General features: G+C 59.0%; 1 protein-coding gene across 3 annotated transcripts in view; it reads left to right on the top strand.

Moving 5' to 3' along the window:
• MAD1L1 (mitotic arrest deficient 1 like 1) overlaps positions 1 to 18,957 on the top strand; it is a 317,511-nt gene that overhangs the window by 38,705 nt on the left and 259,849 nt on the right. The gene's annotated exons all lie outside the window — the stretch shown is intronic.

Genomic DNA, 18,957 nt, shown 5'->3' with positions numbered 1-18,957 from the left:
CTTCGGTGCTCGCACAGCCAGGGAGAAGCTGGGGACACGGGATCCACACGGCACGCGGCCTCCCAGGTGGGGCGGGGGTCCTGGTGTCCCGAGCTGCCACGTGACTATTCGAAATGCCCCCTTCCCGACAACAAGTACGAGACGCGCAGAGAAACAGGAAAGGGCAACTTAAACACAGGCAAAACGCTCAACAGAAGTAGAGAATATTAATGCACGGAAATCATAGAAAGGGACACAATAGAAATTGTGCAGTTGAAACGTGCAATGACTGACGTGAAGATAAGATGCCCTGGATAAGGCCGGCAGCGGGTTTGAGCAGTGGGCAGGGGGTCCACGCAGGAGGCCGGGTCACTGGTGCCTGCCCACTGTGAGGAGGAGGGGAGGGGGGAGGAGGGGGAGTGCAGACAGGAGCCCGGCTCACCTCGCCCGGGACAGTCACGTGAGGAAGGAGGGCAAAGGCACGAGGATGGGACGGGAAGAGGTGGACGTAACAGCACAGGTGACACGGTTTATGTGCAGAAAACGCTAACTCACACGAGTGTGTGTGTGTGTGTGTGTGTGTGTGTGTGCACGCAGCCGCTAGGGCTGAGGGCCGCGTGCGGCACTTGCAGATCCGACCTGAGAGCGGGATCTCAGACGTCACTGTATGTCTTCCCGCTGGCTCTGAACCGTGTCCGCCGTGGTTGCCCCTGGAGACCTCTGTCTGGTCTTTTCTTCGCCTTTCCGCTGTGGGATGTCACACAGACGGCCGGCTGCCTGGTCAGTGGCGGTCTTCTCATTACAGAGCCCCGCCAGGCCCCTCTCGTTTGTGGATAGTCGTGGTCGACCACCGCCATGAAGTGTCTGATGTCTTCGCATTTGCTCGATGGCGTGGCTTGATTTTGATGAAATTCAGTTTATCGGTATTTTTCTTTTATGGTGGGTGGTTTTTAGGCTTTAAGGAGTTTTCTGCCATCTCGTGCTTGCAAATTAATTTTCCTGTGTTTTCTTCTAGAAGCTTTGTGTTCTCATCTCTTACGCGCAGCTGTGTGATCCATCTTGCGTGCAGCCCGCGGCTGGAGCCAGGGTTCCGTTTTAACTCCTTCTCTGATCAAGTTTAACACTGGTTTTGGAAAAGCCGCTCTTTTTCCTTTACCGTTGTGACTGTGACCAGATGAAGGTTGCGTGTACGCGGCGGTCTGTTTCTGGAATCCATATGCTCGTGCCCGTGCTGCTTTCTTGATGCCGTGGCTCTACCGTAAGTCTTGAAATCACTAGCACGGGCCTTCTACATTTTTGTCCTTTCCTCCGATGGTTTGCGGTAGAGTTTCCCTTGCTTCTCGTGTATGTTCTAGAAATGGCCGTCAGCATCTGTGAAAATCCTGATGTCATTTTTATCGAGTGTGCCTGGTTTTATGGATCAGTTTGGAGAGAACTGCCGTCTGACGGCGTTGAGCCTTCTGATTCGCGGTGTGTCTCTTCATTTTTTGCAGTGATGTTCTGGTAGCTTTAATAGAAGGGCTCTTGTAGGTTGTATCAGATATTAACGACGGCACCAGTAAGGTCGTCCTTCTTGCCGAAGGAGCAGATTTGGACAACAGATGCCCCTCTGGTGCCGCTGCTTGTTCAAGAGCAGCAGAAAGTTGGCAGTGCCGGGTGCGAGGGCAGTGCGGGTGACTGGCACCGCGGACGCGGTGGCTCTGTCCTCCATCCGTATCGGCGCGCACCTGTTTGTGCTTTGTGGCCGTAGTTCTAGTGAACGGGGGTGAGTCTGTGCGAGGAAGCTAGATGGGGGATGGTCCGTGTCCAGAGGGCAGGGAGCCGCCGTGTTTCGCGGGTGGAAGGCGTAGTTCTGTGGATAGTTTTCGCCTCACTGTCCGTTTTCTTCTACTTAGCAGGCTGTGGCGTAGGTCAAGGATGGCGGGAGCGAGAAAGAGCCTTGAGGGCTATCAAGACTGGATACCAGCGTACCGTTTTCCTCCGCCCCTCGAAGCTTTTCACTTTGCCTCCCTCTACGACAGTCGTAGTCTCAGAGAAAGCTGCTTCTTTGCGGCTGGGGTCAGTAGGTTCGACCTGATCGTTGCCGTGGGTGCACTGATTGTATTCGTGGGACACGTGGGCCTTCTCTGGCTGTGCAGAACCCCGGAGCTGGACGGCGGTAACCAGGCACGGCATTAGCTGCCGTGGAGACTCAGATAAGAAATCTCAGACTGGACGTTTACAGGCTGTTTGCTGTGTGCAGGCTGAGAAACAGGACTTGTACATCCTCTCCACCGGGTCTCACCTGCCACACCTATAAATTCCGGTGAACTCCTCTCTTCTTGAGGCCCCCCTGAGTATCCTAAATTTCCTGGTTTCTTGGAAGTGGCCTGACGACCCGTGGGGCGGAGTGCCTGTGAGCCAGGGACCAGGCTGTTTCCCTGGGGGTTTGTTGGCCTTGCCGGAGGGCAGTCGTCGCCTGACCCTTAAAAGCGGTTTGGTGTGCTCTATCCACTGAGCGTCGTTCTCAAACACACACCGTCCAGGTGAGGCTTTGGTTGTCTAGTTGTCCAGTTCTGGGCTCTTGAAAAAGAGAGGTTCTTGTAGAACGTACACAAACAACCATATTGCCGTGAAAAGGAGAATTTCCAGATTCCGGAGTGTCAATGAGGGTCAGGTATCATTTGCAAATTTTACTTTCATCAGAGCCGAGGTCACTAAGTTGTTGGTTAGAAAGCTTACAAAAGGGGTGCCTGGGGGGCTCCGTCGGTTGAGTCTCTGGATGTGGTGTCAGCTCAGGGCACGATCTCACGGTTTGTAGGATCGAGGCCTGCATTGGGTTTTGTGCCGCGCCTGCTTGGGATTCTTCTCTCCCTCTCTCTCTCTGCCCCTCCCGTTTCTCAGAATAAATAAAGAAAACAGAAAGCTTCCAAAGGAAGTACCTTAAGTATCGAGAAAGTGGAACTTTCAAACGACATCCACAGAGAACCCCAGTAAAGGGTCCCTCTGTAGTTCATTAGTTCTGTGTAATTCTTACCCTGTGACATTTTGGGTTCACCGAAGTCTGAAATCATGTTCTTCCTGACTAAAAATCAGGAAGTCCTGACCGTTTACTGATGCGTCAGAACACTGTCTGAATGCTGTCACGTCTGGGCCTGCACCCTGAGCCTGTGCACCGAGGGGCCGAAAGTTGGGGATGCCTGGCTCACTTCTTCTCCGGGAGCCTCTGAGACCGTCCTCCGGGGAAGACGCCAGCCGGGGTCTGGGTGCTCGTACAGCTCCAGGCCGGCCCCACAGATGACAGAGGCTTAATGGCTTTGGTTAACTTATTCCTGATAATTTTCAAGTGTGAACCGTCTACTGAGGTTGTTATAAAGAAGAATAACGCAGCAGATGAAATTGGATGGTTTCTGGGGCAGAGATGAAAACACGACGTTAAAAAGTTAGGCGAGATGTGTGTAAGGATGATGAATAATCCTGTTTTCAAAGAAGTAAGTGGGTATTAACATCTGACTCATCGAAATGGATGAGCGTGGTTTTTATGGGGAGAAAACCACCCTGAGGTGTAATGTGGAGTGATTCTGACACCAGACACCGGGGAGCGTAGGAAAGACCACCGCGCGTAGAGATCGCGGAAGGCGCGGGAGGGCCTCGCCATCTTTATTTTGGTCGGACTCCTCGGGCAAGTCTGGGAGCCACCGGCCCGCAGGGTGCTGGACTCAGGGCGGAGAGGCCCGTCGTGGTCAGCAGCGGTTGACGTCGTCACCGGCACCGTGGTCCGTCACAGCTGTGACCGCCTGCCGCCGGGCACAGCGCCTGCGGGATCTGCCGTGGGAGACGGACTTCGGATGGGGGTCTTGAGGAGTGTTTCTCCTCAGGTGAAAACGTTCGGAGCGTCGGGGCCCTGACGGGTTTCCAGGGACTTCCGCCGAAGCACGCGGTTGGTTCCCCAAGTCCACACCAGTAACAGCGACTCACGCAGGTTCACACGGAAGAGTTCTGGGGAGCTCTTCTGGGTTGACAGCTCTTGGCCGCGAAACTGACCACGCAGTTATTTCTAGTGTTGCTTTCTGTGAAGAGGACACCTTTGGACAAATTGAGTCCTAAATACTTTTATAGTTTTGATGCTGTTTTGAGTAGAATTTTGAAAAATTTCACTTTCTAGATTTTGCTGCTAGTCAGAACACGAGAAATATACATTTTGTATATTGACCTTGTGCCGTGTACTCTGCTCAGTCTACTTTTAGCATCGGTGAGCTTTTTTTAGATTCTTTAAGGTTTTCTATGTGAATGATGGTGCTGTGTGCAAATAAAGGCAGTTACTTCTCTCTTTTGATCTTGCCTTTCTTCTCTTGGATTTTTGTTTTTAAAGTTCACTTCTTTTGAGAGAGAGGAAGAGAGCATGCATGCGAGAGTGGGGGGCAGGCAGAGAGAGGGGGAGGGAGAAGATCCCAAGCAGCTCCGCGCGGTCAGCGTGCCACGGGGCTTGGTCCTGTGACCCCGGGATCACGACCTGAGCTTAAATCGAGAACCGACCGAGCCACCCAGCCGCTCACTTCTCCTGGCCTGTTAATGGGCGAGGCCGGCGTGGAATAGCGGCTGTGGTCGTCGGCAGCTCGTTTGTGCAGTCTTCAGGGAAGGCCGTTAACAGTTCGCTGTTCGGTGTGATTTTAGTCGTACGTTCTTTTTAAGGGGTGCTCATTTTTTTAAACGTAGAAAGTTTCAACGAGGGACTAGGTTTCTTAGGATACGGGAGAAGGTAAAGGCGGCGTGCGCTTCCAGCGTGCAGAGCCCTCCTTCGCATCGAGAATGCCCCGTGTGCAGGCGGGAAGCGTGACCCAGGAAGGAGGATAGCTGTTTTTAAGACAGCTTCCTGTCCTTCTAGCCACAGCCGGTCTCACCAGTGTCATTTACATGCTCAGCCTTCCAGCATCTCACACGTGTATACGTGTAGTTATTTTCTCCGCAGAGTTGACCTACCGTGTCCTGGGTGTCAGGTGCACGGTGTAGTGATTCAACGCTGCCGTGCGTCCCTCAGGGCTTGCCGCCAGGAGCGCGCTCTGAATCCCCGTCGTCTGTTGCACCCATCCCCCACCCATCTCGCCTCTTGATTTAAGATTAAGAGTCTGTCGTCGCCTACTGGGTGTTTACCCGAAGGAAACAAAACCGCTAACTCAAAGGGGCACATGCAGCCCGATGTCTGTAGCAGCACTATGGACAGTAGGCAGACTGTGGAAGCGGCCCAGACGTCCGTCGACTGATGAGCCGGCAGAGAACACGTGGGGCATACGTACCCAGCGGAACGTTCCTCAGCCATCGAAAGGGATGAGAGCTTGCCGTTTGCAATGACATGGATGGATCTAGAAGGTATAATTCTGGTTTCTTTTTTTCCTTTCTAATGCTTATTTTATTTTTGAGAGAGCACGAGCAGGTTTGGGGCAGAGAGAGAGGGAGACACAGAACCCGAAGCAGGCTCCAGGCTCTGAGCTGTCAGCACAGAGCCCGACGCGGGGCTCCAACCCACGAGCTGTGAGATCATGACCTGAGCTGAAGTCGGACGCTTAACTGACTGAGCCATCCAGGCGCCCTATTTATCCGCTTTTAGAAATTACTAATCTTGGCTTTGTTGATTCCTTGGTCACCTTGCCGGTGACCTGGGAGGGTCGGTCAGCTCGGCGCTCTGTGCCGCTGCCCCTCGGCTGAATGTTGGGATTGTCAGGGCTCTGTCCCGTTTCCTTCCTGCCCCCTCTCTCAAGCGCAGCCTCCGCGTGCAACGGCCCGGAAACCCGGCCCTTTGGAGGCGTTAAGTTCTGCCTCTTACGACAAGTTCCCTGTTCCCGCTGAGGCCTGGGGATTGTTGTGAGGAACCCGCCCTGGGACGGCCAGCCCGGCGCCTGGCCCCGTTCCCCGTCTCAGGGAAGGGCACCGTGTCTGCTCTGCGCCCGGCCCAGCCCCCGGTTCTCGTCTTCGCCCCCCTCCCCGCCAGCGCATCGCCGCCGCCTCCCAATCTGTCTCCAGAGCATTTTCCAGGTCGCGCCAGCCTTGGCTGTGCTCACTGCTGTCATGCGGTTAAAACGTCACCAGCGGCCAGCTGTCTCCACCGTGACCTCTTAAGATCCTTCTTCACTGCGGCTTCCCAAGGGCTGTCTGTCAGTGAAGCTCTGGGCAGTCACTCTGCCTGTTGCTCTTGCGACCAAGCCGCATTTCTTTGCGTGGCTGACAGGTGCCCCTTGGGCCTGGACTCTGCCTCCGTGGCCCTGCCCGGACTGTCCCTGGCGCCAGCGATCGTGCCTTGCACAATTCCTTAGGTGGCCGGGGCAATTGGTGGCCACGGTCCATCAGATTCTGTTGAGAATGGGACGTCCAGGCTGGCTTTGTTCACCCTGTGACGCCTCGGTGACACCTAGGAGGTTGGCATTGGCGTCCCTCCACGGGCCCTCCGCGTGGCTGGAGAGAGCTGCCTCATGGATCCCGTGAGGTCGGGGAGTCGTGGCCAGAGTCCGTGACCTAGGCCCAGGGTCCCTGGGGCCTGAGTGCGGGGCCCACGATGTCCTCTTCTCTGGGAGGATGCTTCCTCAGTATTTAGGCTTTGTCTGAAACCTGTCTTCCCACGGAGCCTTCCAGGAGCCCCTCAGCACCCCCACCCCCCAGCTGCTTATTTCTCTGTGTTCTTGTGGTGCGATGACTGGCCTCTCGTGGGTCGCGGTGCCCGGCCTGTGGGGACGTCCAAGTGCACATCCCCTGCAGCCGCGTGCTCCTGGTGTTACCAGTTGGGAGACCACTCGTGTTCGTAAATATTTGTTTTCCTTGACAACAAAGTAGAACAAGGTGGCTGTGGGACTTTGTTCTTCATCGTGTCTCGCACGGAACGTGCGTTACAAGATAGCGAGATACGTGCAGGTGGAAAACCCCCTCCCCGCCCGAGTCCTGGGCGGCAGCCACTCTCTGGGGGTCCCGTTCATCTTCCTGGACCCTCAGCGTCGGTGCACAGACGGAGGCAGGTGGTCCCGTGGGTGGGAGCTGCAGCCTTCGCGGTCGTCCCTGGTCCTCACGCGCCGTCCTCAAAGCATCCGCCCGCGGCCCCGTGTGCTGGCTGCCTAGTGCCGTCCCGTGTCGTGCTGGTGTCAGTTCCCTGCCGTGGGGGGAGCTGGGCCGTTGCCGGTTCTCCTTGCTACAGACAGCAAGACACGCTTTTTCTACACGCCGACGACCGGGACCGTGTCGCTGTCCTGCTCAGAATAAAACCCGGCGTCTCGGGGAACTCGTGTAACTCGCCACGGGGCCACACGTCCGGACCCCGAGCCCCGAGCATGTGCGGTGTGCCCTGACCCTCCCGGAGCCCCCTCCTGGGTTTGTGCCTCAGGGACCCAGCGCTCGTGTGCACCCTCGGTCTGGCGACCTCGCTTTGCCGGGCTTGTCCCCCACGTGGCTCCTGTCATCACAGCGACCCGGTCCGCTGGGCACCGTTGTTTTTGCAAACAGAATCCTAGATCAGGAGGAGAGGTCCTGTTCCCCCGGGCCCTCCCTCACCGGAGGAAGTGTAGACCCGGTTCACAAAGGGGCCGTAACCTGCCTGGGGCTGCACAGCCTGCTGGAGCTCCCCCCGAGCCTGCTGCCCGGGCCTCCACCATGCCTGCGGCTTCTGCCTGGTTCTGACACCCCCTCTCCTGTGCTGCTCAGCACGTTCTCAGCGTCTTCCTCGTTCCGGCTGTTGCCTCAGCATCCTCGTTCCGACATCCTCTGTTCCTGCGCTGCCTTTGGTTGTTCCCAAGTAGCCACCTGACTTGCCCTCTGTCCTTTGCCCTGCCGTCCACCCACTGCCTCTGCTGAAAGGAATCCTCGCAGGCAGGCTGGGTGGGCCGAGGGTCGGGGGGTGCTGATTTTATCGTCCAGGGTTTTCTAATGCTTGAACAGGGAGGGCCACGGCCCTGGAGTAGATCGTCGGAAGTGGCGGCCGAGCGCGTCTGAGTGACGGCGTGCGTGCGGATGCGAACGTGACATCCCCGATGGCTCACGCTGTTCCCACCTGCCGTGTCCTCCCGCTTGTGGGGCCGGGGTGCCCCTGTCCGTGGAAGCAGACCTCGCCTGTGAGCCGCGGTCCCCTCCAGACGCCAGCCCGGCCTCCCAGGTGGGCCTTCCCGATGCTGGGAGGAGCGTTTGGGTGTGGCGTGCAAGATGAGGCCCGTCCTCCCCGCCCGCGGATCTGCCGGCGGTGCTCGCTTACGGGGTGGACGTGCCCGCTTGTGTCCAGCCGGGCCGAGCCCCCCACTGGCTGCCCTTGTTCCGAGCCCCTGGCTGAAGTGGTCTTTGGGGCCCTGTGAAGCTGCCTTTTTGAATGTTTAAAGCGTTCAAAAGATCAACTTTTCCCAAGAGCCAGGGAACAGGGAGAGAAAATTGTGGCATTTGTTTGAAAGCTTCTGAGAGCTTTTTTTTTTTAGCTCAGACAGTTCAAAGAGTACCTCTTGTTAGTGTGAAGACTATTCTAGCATCCCTGGGGTGGTCACACCGGCTTAATTGGGACCCGGGCTGCTTTGAAGTCCTTTTAATCCTGCCTGAGCTGGGGGAAGGAATTTGAAGGCAGCAAGTGTAAGTTTGAAAGTTCTTCGTTTTATTTACACGTGTCAGGGGACCCGTGTAACTCGTTTCCCTGAAGCAGGTACGCCGGCTTGGCCGGTGGACCGCAGTGTCTGGTACCCGCTGCTGACCACGGCCAGGAGTTTGCTCGCCTTGCGGCTGTCCACGTGGGGAGTCCACACGCGGGGAGCCCGTAGTTGTGCCAGAGTCACTTAAGGAGGGGCCTCGCTCCCCGACGGGCCTGACCGAGGCGGGGAAACTCGGAGGTCTCACGCTGCAGGCGTCGCCGATTGGAGGGGGGCTGCAGTGGCTGGAATTCCAGCCCCAGGCTTGTTCTTAAACATGGACCCGTGGACTCACGTTCCGTCAGCGAGCCACGGCCTGTTACCCACCGGTCCTGACCCGACCCGCATCGTGTCCTTGCCCTCCTCGAGGGCGGGGTCGCTACCCAGCAGGGCACCTGGTTCCCCACACCCCTTATTCCTTCCCTTCCTCCCTCCGCCCTCCGTGTGGCTCGGTGGACTCGGATTCTGTCGTCTAACGGGTTTGCCTTGCTCCCGTCTGTGCCTGAAACAGCCGGAAACCCTCCTGCAGCACGGCGGGTGCTTGGGCCGCCGGCTGGTGTTTAAACACACGAAACGTATTATACACAGAAAAGAGCACGTCTTTAAGGGGCGTGTGCGGCCCTGTCTCGACTCTTAAGTCACGAAGAACAATGGTTCCTCTGAGGACTCGTCGCCGCCCCCGCCGCGGAGCCAGCCCTGGCGCCTTGCGTCTTTGCGGAACTTGCCGGCCGTCCCGAGCCTTGCCCACGCGAGGTGCTGCGGCCCCGCCCGAGAAGCGCCCGTCTCCGTCCCGTGCACGTGTTGCCACAGCCACATAACTTCTTCGGCGTCACGGAGACTGATGAAAACTAAGTGGTAAGGGAACGGTGTCTCCGTGAACGCAAAGCTGAGGGCTTTGGAGAGTCTCCGAGGAAAACTGCCCAAAGTTTGCCGTTGAACATGGTGAGCTGACTGCACGATTGAGAGGAAGGGTGGTAAAATTTAGGCAGATCGCACGTGTCCGTTTGCAAGACGCAAAGCCAGAAGCGTGGATTCCGATCCGGGGTTTGCGTAAACAATATGAGGTGAGACTCCAGTCGGCGCAGCCGCGGGGCAAGAAGTTTGCCGCGTAGGGACGACCCCGCGTACGCGTCACGGTTTCCGTGAGGACGTTTGGGATGTGTGAGAGGAAAGCGCTGGGCTCCTCACGTCAGCCAACGATCGGGATCAGTCCGCCGTCCTGGCCTCCCAGCTAGGAAGCCTTCCGCCGGCACTCGGAGAGCCTCCCTTGGAGAGCAGATCATGCCGTCATACGTGGCGAACGCTCCCGACGCAGGATGCGCGGTCGTTCGGTTATAAACGGCTGCAGTTAGATTTTTATGCGCTAACTTACGGGTAACGCTTTCCTTTTGAGAAGACGTTTGTGTTCCGTCGAATTCCGCAGCGTACGTTTACAGAGCTAAGTTTCCCAAGTTGTTTTCTGAGTAGGTGTTGTATTTCCTGGGCGTGATTACTAAAGCTTACGAAAGAGGTAGGTAGCGCTAGGTCTCCTGCCCGGTTTTCATCCTGTCCTACAGGAAGCCGCTGCTTTTGTCCTGTTTGTCCTTCTGGACATTCTTCTGCGAACACAGACCAGCACAGCTCTGTGTGCACGTGTCGTATTTCTTTCCCACAAAAGGTGCATAGTACTCACGTCCTGCCGCTCATGTTTTCCATCTAGTCCTGCCGTTTTCCAGGCCTCCCTGTGTGAACACAGACACGGGGTCTGCTCTTCTCTTTATTTTGAACAGACTCCAGCGTACGGGTGGGCCGTGACGTGTTTGACCGGTAAGCCGGTGGTCTGAGTTCCGGCTCTGGTTGGACGCATTTTGGTTGGACGGTTACCGTTCTGCAAAGGTGGCGTGGTCTCGTGTCTGTTTAACCGCTCCTGATTGCGAACCTGCTTCCGTGCCGGGGGCTGTTCTAGTTCATGGCCAGTGGGAGAAAGCAAACAGCCTCTGGCTCGCCTGGGCTTGCATTCCGGTCGAAGCAGAAGGACCAGTAAGGAAGTGGGTGAGACCTGGCACATCTCACTGAGGTGCTCTGTGAAGGAGTGGGTGTGGGGCCACGGGACAGAGGCTGGGGCAGGCCGGCGCTACAGTTCAGAACAGGGTGGTGGGGGTGGACCTGGAGGAGGCCTTGGGGACATTTGAGCAGAGACCCGAGAGAGCTGATGAGGGGTGTACCGCACAGACACCTTGGAAGAGAGTCTTCCAGAAGCGGGACGTGCAAAGGCCCTGAGGTGGGCGTCTGGGAGGCCAGGCTGCGCCAGGCCTCGTAAGCTCCGGTGGCGACTTTGGCGTCTCCTTGGCGTCGTGGAGGCACTGCCGAGTTGGACAAGAGGCGTGGGACCTGACTCACACTCTAAAGGACTGGCTGTGGTTGCTGAGTTGCAAGCTGATGCTCAGAGGCCAGTACGGGCTCCAGGGGCTGGACCAGGAGGCCACCCGACGGTCGCGGCAGAGCCCGTGTGAGCAGCCGTGTCCGGGTCTGTGCTGACGCTGTAGCAGTGGGGGCAGGTGGCCTGGACGCGGCCCCAGGGACTACAGGCTTGTCCTGGTGGCTGGCCCGGCCCGTTCGGTTTCCAGAAACAGAGAAGACAAGAGGAGTGTGGTTGGAGGAGCAGGCAGGTGCCCTCCGGCATGGAGCTGTCCAGGAGGCAGGTGGGCAACCCCAGAATGCAGGACCCAGAGTCTCATGTTGGGGGGTCCAGCCTGGGGCAAGGCGGGGAGGGAACGTAAGAGGTGGGTTTCTGGCCGGGGCAGGAGGCGCCCAGCGGGGAACGGCTGGCAGGGAGCCTGAGGAGGACTGGGCTGTCCCGGGAGGGTGCGGGGGAGCCCTGAGGGGTTGTCGGTGCAGAGATTCGCAGCCAGCTCGGCGCGGAACTCAGGGACCGTGCGCTGGACACCGAGCAGAGAATGGTGAGGAAGGGGGGCCGCGGCTCCAGCAGAGGGGGGACGGGACGGGCACCTGAGCAGCCGCCTGCAGACCCGCACGGGCGGTGGAGGCCCACGCGGAGGGCCGCTGAGGGGCAGTAGTTGGTCGGGCGGCATGGCGGTGGGGAGGTCGGTCTGTGACAGCGTGCGGACTTCGTTGACTTTGGGGGTACCTGCAGTGGTTCGGGGATCTGCTGGCTTCCGGGCTGTCCTGTGGGCCTTTGGGTGCCTGCGTGGGGCCGGAGAGTGGCAGGCAGCTGGAGCCACAGACTGTCTCTGTCACTGGCCGGCCCACTGTCCGTGGGGGAAAGAGCGACTTTTCTCTGTTTATCTCGGAAATGGGCAGCTTTAGAAGTTGTACCGACGGCCGTGGCCCGCCACATGGCCAACGTGTCATGTAGGGGCAAGAGAGGTGACCTTTGTGGGTGCCTGTGGTCTCGGGACCATCAGTGGTCACTGGCTCTGGAGCGTCTGACCTCCAGCTCAGTGGCCACAGGGCTGGGTACAGCAGGGACAGGCACTGATGGTGACCCTATCAGAACCTGGTCCACGTCCAGGATACAGAATTCATCCTTTTCTTCGGGAAAACAGTAGCTGCTTCTCCCCATCCTGGGACGAATACCAGCTTTTGTCCCAACTCAGAGCTTGGTGACATGATGCCCCCGACCCCAGCACCACCTGCCCACATTCCTGTGCCACGTTATCAAGAAAAACCTGACTTAACGGGACATCCCACTGCCCCTGTGACTTTGCAGTCGTCAGCGTCGGTCCTCCTTTTGGGTTTAAGCCGAGTTTTCCTGTGCAGTATTTTCCATTCCCGGTTTTGTGTACTTTGTACGGGGGGCTCGTCCCCTTGCTGTAGCGTGCCCCCGCCGAAGCCCACCCCCAGCCTGGGGGCTTTGTTCTTGGGGAGAGTAGCTTCCTAGGAGAGAGCTGGAGGCTTCATTCACTTTGGGAGTCAGACTTCTCTGCGTCTCACGTGTCTTAGACCCGTTGAAACTGGCACTTCGGGCTTCAACAGGGGCCCTGGCACCTGCTGGCGCGAGCCTCGGAGCGGCTGCTGCCGGGCCGGACCGCCTTTCCTCGAGCGTGACCTGTGCGGTGACCCCCCACGCCCCCGGCCCCCGCCATGCCACACGCACGGCTGAGTGTGAGCCGACGTTCAGCGGCACTGTGAGCAAAGAGACGCCTTCCTCCCTGGAAGCCCACCAGTCAGGGCCGTCAGCAGCGGCTGTCACGGCTCGGGCTGCAGACTGTCACTTTCCTGTCCTCTCTGAGTGGAGGGTCCTCCGACCCTCTGAAGGCCGTCCACCTTTTGGTGTGTGCACAGGAAGTCTTGGGCTGGGCTGACCCCTAGGCCTAGTCCCGCTCACCGTGAGCGTTCAGCTAAGCCCCAGAACGCCCTTGGCAAACATCTCCGAGCAGCTCTGGCCACACAGCAGGCCAGGAGGTTTCCAGAAGGTAAATGCTCGTTCTGCCGGGTGGAGGTGCTCTGGCCGATTCCACGGCTCCTCAGCAGCCGGGCCGCTCATGACAGGTGGCTGGTGGTGCAGGTGTGGCTCTTGGATCCCCGGATCCCGGGGCTTCTCCTGCCTTGTCCCCCTGCGCCTCCTCCAGATGCCCTTCTCCCTGTGTCCCGGCGCCCTGGCTCATGCTGTGTCGAGCGTATGTGGGTGAGCCCCATCTGTCACCCCCCTGCTTCTCCAGCTGGGCGTTTCCAGCGGCTCTTTGCATGTAGTGCATTGTGTGGCAGGGTGGTGTTCGTTCTTTTTGTACTTGTACGTGTCACACCCGAATTCCTGTCGTAAGAAATTCACACGAGGTGCAGGAAGCCAAAGATCCCTTCGATTGCCACCTCTGATCCCGGCCCTGGTCCTCCGGTGCCTGCCGACATCCGCTATCCGCCGGGGGTGAGTCTTTGCAGGGCGTGGTCTGGAGGTACACGCACGTGTCGTTGGCGTATTTTCTGAGCCTGGACTTGGGAAGTTGTTGGTGTGGTTTTAGGGACCCTGTCCTGGAGTGTCCCGAGCACCTGCCGGACTTACCTGCCCTTTGGGTGGAAGAGGGGGTGCTTCTGGAGGACGGGGCTTGGGCCCTGCCCTCGGGCCAGGGGGTCCCTAAGGTCTGAATAAACAAGCGCCCTGCTCGAGTGCCAGGGATCCGCATCACCGTCCTCCGGGCCTCGTCCTCGCCCGGCGTGTACCGCCTGCGGCCGCCTCTCCCCGACGGCACACAGGCTGCCTTCTTTCCTCTGTGCTCCTTCCCCAGGCCCGTGTGACTTGCAGAGCCTGGCCGGACAAGCACCCACAGACCCGACCTGTGACACACTGTATGCTGAGGCGCACGCGTCTGCCTCCTCCGCTGCCATCGGTCAGGCCGCCGGAGAGAGGGGCCTGGGCCTCTGGAATGGCAGGTTGGGCCCCCGCGCGCTGTGCAGGGCCAGCCCTCGGGGCTGCTGACCTGCACTATGAAGCCGGGGAGGCCCGAGGAGCTTCCCGCGCCCTGCCTCTCTGAGCGGTCAGGACGCCACGGTGAGCGTGGGTCCCCGTGTCCCCGCAGCGGTCTCCTTGCTTGGGCCGCCGGGCTGGGAGGGCTGAGGACCCTCGTTCGGCACCTGTGCGGTCTCACCTGGTCAGCGCTGGCCACTGTGGCCCCCGTGTCCACAGCTTGGACGTACAGCTCTAAAAAAACTTGTTGAAACATATTCTCACGGCATAGAAACTTTTCCAAGAGTGAAGAGAGCAGAGTTCTGCTGCCGTGTTTGGGGTCTTGCTTGTTCTTGAACATTTTCTATTTTTTCCCTGTTCTTTTTTTCATACAGGTGTGTCAAAAAATTTTTGTAAAAATATTTATTTTTGAGAGAGAGAGAGAGACAGAGACAGAGTGTGAGTTGCGGAGGGACAGAGAGACGGGGAGACGCAGGATCCGAAGCAGGCTCCAGGCTCCGAGCTGTCAGCAGAGCCCGCTGCGGGGCTAGAACTCACGGACCGTGAGATCATGACCTGGGCCGAAGTCGGACGCTCGACTGACTGAGCCACCTGGGCACCCCACACACAGATGCGTTTTTCATCTCGTTGATCTTACTTTCTGGTTTTGCTTTTCTCAGTGTGTGTATTTTTTGGTGTCAAAAGATCCACACGTGTTAGCATTTCAGAATCTTGTTCCTGTCACCTCTCCTTACTGTTTTCATGGCGTTGAGTGTGCCCTGTTGTACGAAACCAACCTAGGTGTGCCCCCAGCCCCGGCGGTTGCGGGTTGTGTGACGTGGGCATGCAGCCTCACTGCTTTGTGCCTCTGTGCCCCCGTCATGAAACGAGGGCCGTGGTAGTTCATGGCCTTGTCTTCTGGGATTCTTCTTTTTGATTTGGACCTAATTACCGAGTCTAGTAGTTGTCTGTCAAGTGGACAGAGTCTCAGAGAGTGTTTTGTCACATGTCCGGTGGGTGGTTTTCTTGAGGGCATAACCTTTTTGGTGATTTGCCCTGCAGCGTCCGTGGGATAGTTTTGCTGCTTGGATTGCCCCCATTTTTCTGCAAATGACCAGGGTTCTGAGTTGTGCGTAGGAAACACGGGAACTCGTCTGTAGGTCCTGGGCCCATCTCCAGGGGTTTTGATTCCATGGATTGAGAGGTGGATGTGTGTGGACTGGAGTGACTCTGGATGATGTAGACCGTCGTTCCCGTTCCAGATGACCCACCCCGTTATGGTGCCCCCACCTGCGGAACCCCGCGTGTCCCGTTGTCCTGTCCAGTGAGTGCGCCCCCCGTGTTCTCCCCGTGCCCTGTGCTGTGTGGCAACCGCCTGCCCCCTCCTTGCCCAGCAGCAAGTCTCACGAGTAGACGGCACCCATGTGAGAACCTACTTACTGTCCATTATCGAGCCTTTATTTTTTTAAATGTGAAAGACAGTGACGTGGGGAAAGTGCGCCGGGCAGCCGCTGTGGAAAGCAGTATGGCGGTTCCTCAGAACACCAAGGATGGAATGATCCGGCTACCCCACTTGTGTGTATGTAGCCAGGAGTCAGAAGCACAGACTCGAACACATAGCTGTGCGCCCGTGTTCACAGCTGCGTCCGCGACAGCTGATGGGGAGATGGTGATGGAGAGACAAGGCAGGGCCTGTCCACACGCTGGAGTATCGTGCAGCCTCAGGGGGGAAGGACACTCTGACCCAGAAGATGGGTGAGCCTTTCCGACGCGGTGCTCAGTGACGTCAGCCACAGAAGGACCGCGTGGCCCCCCTCACGTCCAGTCTACAGACACAGTAGGCGGGGGCGCCCGGGGTCGGGGACGGGTGTGGAGGGGCGTTCGGCGAGGACCCGGTTTCAGTTTGGGAAGATGAGAAAGTTCTGCAGGTGAAGGCCCTTGATGCCCCGAGCTGGATGCTTAAAGGTGGTTAAGAGGGTAAATGTCGCGTTAGGAGTATTTTACCACGGGAGGACAGACTGCCACCCCACCTACGTAGGCACGCACCGTTGCTTCCTTGACACGCATTCCCTGAAGAGCGCTTCCGGGTTGGCGGGCGGGGACTCCCCTCTTGGTTACGTTTCTTACCTTGTCCAACGGCCCGACCCTCCTTGGGGTCGTGGGGGCTGCACGGCCAGGTCACGGGAGCCACACACCAGACAGGGAAGCTGTCCCGGTTGACGGAGACCTGGGGATGAGCGAGTTCACCCTTGCTGTTGTCTCTGCTGCCCCCAGATGCCTCTTGAACGCCTTCAGCTGTGCCCCAGGGGACCTGGTCAGTTCAAGTCCCTCAAGTGCCTGATCTACCCACGTCCTTTCCTAGGGCGTGTTTTCACAGCAAGCCGAGTGCTGGGGCAGCTTCCTGAGAGGTCACCTGTAGCCAGGACCCCTGCCCCTGGCTCAGCCTTCTGGCTTTAGAACGTCCACTTGTTGCAAAACCCACCTCTCTGTCTCTCCTTTTTCTTGTGCGGAACATTCTGGAACGATCGCCCTCCATGCACCATTTCTAACTAAAGCTCCTACACGGTGGTCCTCCAGCAGAACGTGTTTTCTTTTTGATCAGCTGCAGACCTGAGGGTCTGCAGGACTCCACGCGGTTTAACGTACCGATTACTTATTTCACGTTGGACTTTACGTTCCTCAGTTATGTAACGAGGTGTGACAACTTCACCGTCGTCGTCACCCGTGCCTTGTCCTTGTTCCCACACGGTGTTAAGTGGGTTGGCCGGTGCACCTCAGGAGACGGTTGTCCAGGTTCCCGTCTCTCCCTGCTCCCGTGCGGTTGACGGCTGCGCGAGGGTTGTCGGGCGCTCGCACTGCACCATGCCTGGGTCTCGGGGCTTTGGAGATAGGCCCGAGGAGCCCTGTCGCGCTGGCGCGTCGGCCTGTGGTTGTCTGGACCGTGACTGAACCCGCTCTCTTTCCTCGAAGACGTCCTGCCTTCTCGCTGTCGCTGAGGTCGGTGGGAGATTCTGGAGCGTGGCCAAGAGTTTTCTGTGCTTTGGGTTTTTAGTGCTGTTGGGAGTGACCAGAAGGGCCCTGGGTCTCGTTGCAGCCAGAGTCGCGGGCCACCGAGGGAAAGGCTGTCCGGTGGTGGCGTGAGGCCGGGGCGGGTGTGGGCGTCGTGCACGCGTTCTAGTCTTGTGCAGTGGGGCACGTGGGGGAGGCAGGCCCTGCAGCCCACGTCCTTGCTCTGTGAGGAGGGGGTGGCTCAATGGTGGCACCTGGGATTCGGGGGCTGGGACTGTGGCCAAGGACCAGCCCGGCAGAGAGTCCGCCACGGGCGTGTGAGCCAGCTCCTCGTGCCTGTGGTTTGTGCGGGGACGACCCACCTGCTCCGGGAGGGGCGGCGAGGGCTCGGGCGACCTCGGCCGCCCACGTCCCCCGCCTCGGGCGAAGGGGGCCACGTGGGCAGGCCCGGTGTTCTCTGGGGGAGGGGAGGGAAAGCAGATTTGCTGCTTGCTTCGTTGGTGGGGCCAGGACCCGGATGGCCGCCCAGAAGTCCGGCGGTACTTGGCCGCCTGATGGCCTCCGTGTGAGTGTTGAGCGGAGGGGGCAGAGACCCCGGCCTCCTGGGCGCGGCCGGGTGCGTGTACGTGCGCGCGCGTGTGTGGGCGGCCCGTGCACACTGGCCTGGGTCCCAGGGGACGCGGGTGCCCGCCGTCAGTGGGATGGAGCATCTCAGAGGGACGGCTCGTTAAGGTCACTTTCCTCCTCTTCTGAGCCGTTGCGGTGTTCCCCTCATCATTAAACTGGCTCGTTTCCATTACCTTCGCTCGGAAGGAGGCCGGAGAGCCCGGTGAGAGTGGGTCTGGGCTCTCCGCCGGCTCTACCGCCAGCTCTGCGGGGGCGGGTTCCGGCCTCAGGGCCCAAAGCTGGTTTCCAAATTGTTGTCAGGTGCTCCCGACCCTGCCGCCTGGGCTCCAGATTCCGGGAAGGCTCTGGCGGGAGGGAGCCGCAGGCCACCCGCCCTCCTGGAGAGAGGACTGCCGCCTCCGCCGCCAGATCCCCGAGAGACTGGGTGGCCCTCTGCTGACGGTCCTCTGCACGGGCCTGAGCGGAAGACGAGGCCGGCAGCGGGCTGGGGGCCGGGGTCTTTTGTGGATTTGTTTTCAGTAAACTTGGCCTGTGGCTCTGGTAACGGTCTGCACACCCCTTTGATGGAGTAACACAGAGGAACGACCGCTTGAGCGTCTCTGTAGGATGTTTCAGAAAGAAATCCCTCCTGGCTTGAAAAGATTTCCTTCTTTCTGTGCCAGTGTCTTTAAGTCCCAAGGTCATAGAGCTTGAAGAAGCTCCCAGAAGAGTGGGAGCTGACATCCAGGGCCGGCACAGGCTCCCCCTCCTGGGTGACGGTCTTGTGTGAGGTCCCTTAAATCCTCTCGTGGGGAGGAGCACAGGGGTTCCCCCAGGCCCAGTGAGGGGCTTCATCTCGGGGTGCGGGAGGGCGTCTGTGAGGGTGACTGAGGGTGGGAGAGCCGGGGGGGCACCTGCGGGAGGCGTGTGGCCTACAGAGGCCCAGGGGTGTGAGGACTGGGCTGCGCAGGGCTTCCGCATGGACGGCTGCCGGGCGCCGGTGCTGGGAGCTCACGTTCTCGTCCCGGCGGACCCCGAGAGGCCCCGAGAGGCCCCGCGCACGCACGCCGAGCGCGGCAGGCGGGATGGGGAGCGTCCCTCTTCCGGGAGGTGCCGGTTGTCCTGATACGGCTTGAGGAAGAGCACTGCGAGCCAGGGTGACCTGCCGCGGAGTCCGGGGGCAGTGGGTTGGCGGGTTCGTGTCCAGAGGCAAGGCTGTGGGTGGCGGAGCCCCCGGGCCTGGCCTGGTAGTGGGGTGTTTCTGGGAGCCTGGTACCGTGGTGCCGTGAGAGGCCAGGAAGAGGGCCTTCGGGCGCCACGGTGACCAATAGCCACTCCCACAGCTTTGTGACGGACTCTGATTCT

This window comes from Panthera leo, chromosome E3 (assembly GCF_018350215.1).
Source record: "Panthera leo isolate Ple1 chromosome E3, P.leo_Ple1_pat1.1, whole genome shotgun sequence".
In the NCBI taxonomy this organism is placed as follows: domain Eukaryota; kingdom Metazoa; phylum Chordata; class Mammalia; order Carnivora; family Felidae; genus Panthera; species Panthera leo.
Note: the sequence above shows the minus strand (reverse complement) of the source record. Positions and strands in the feature narration are given on the sequence as shown.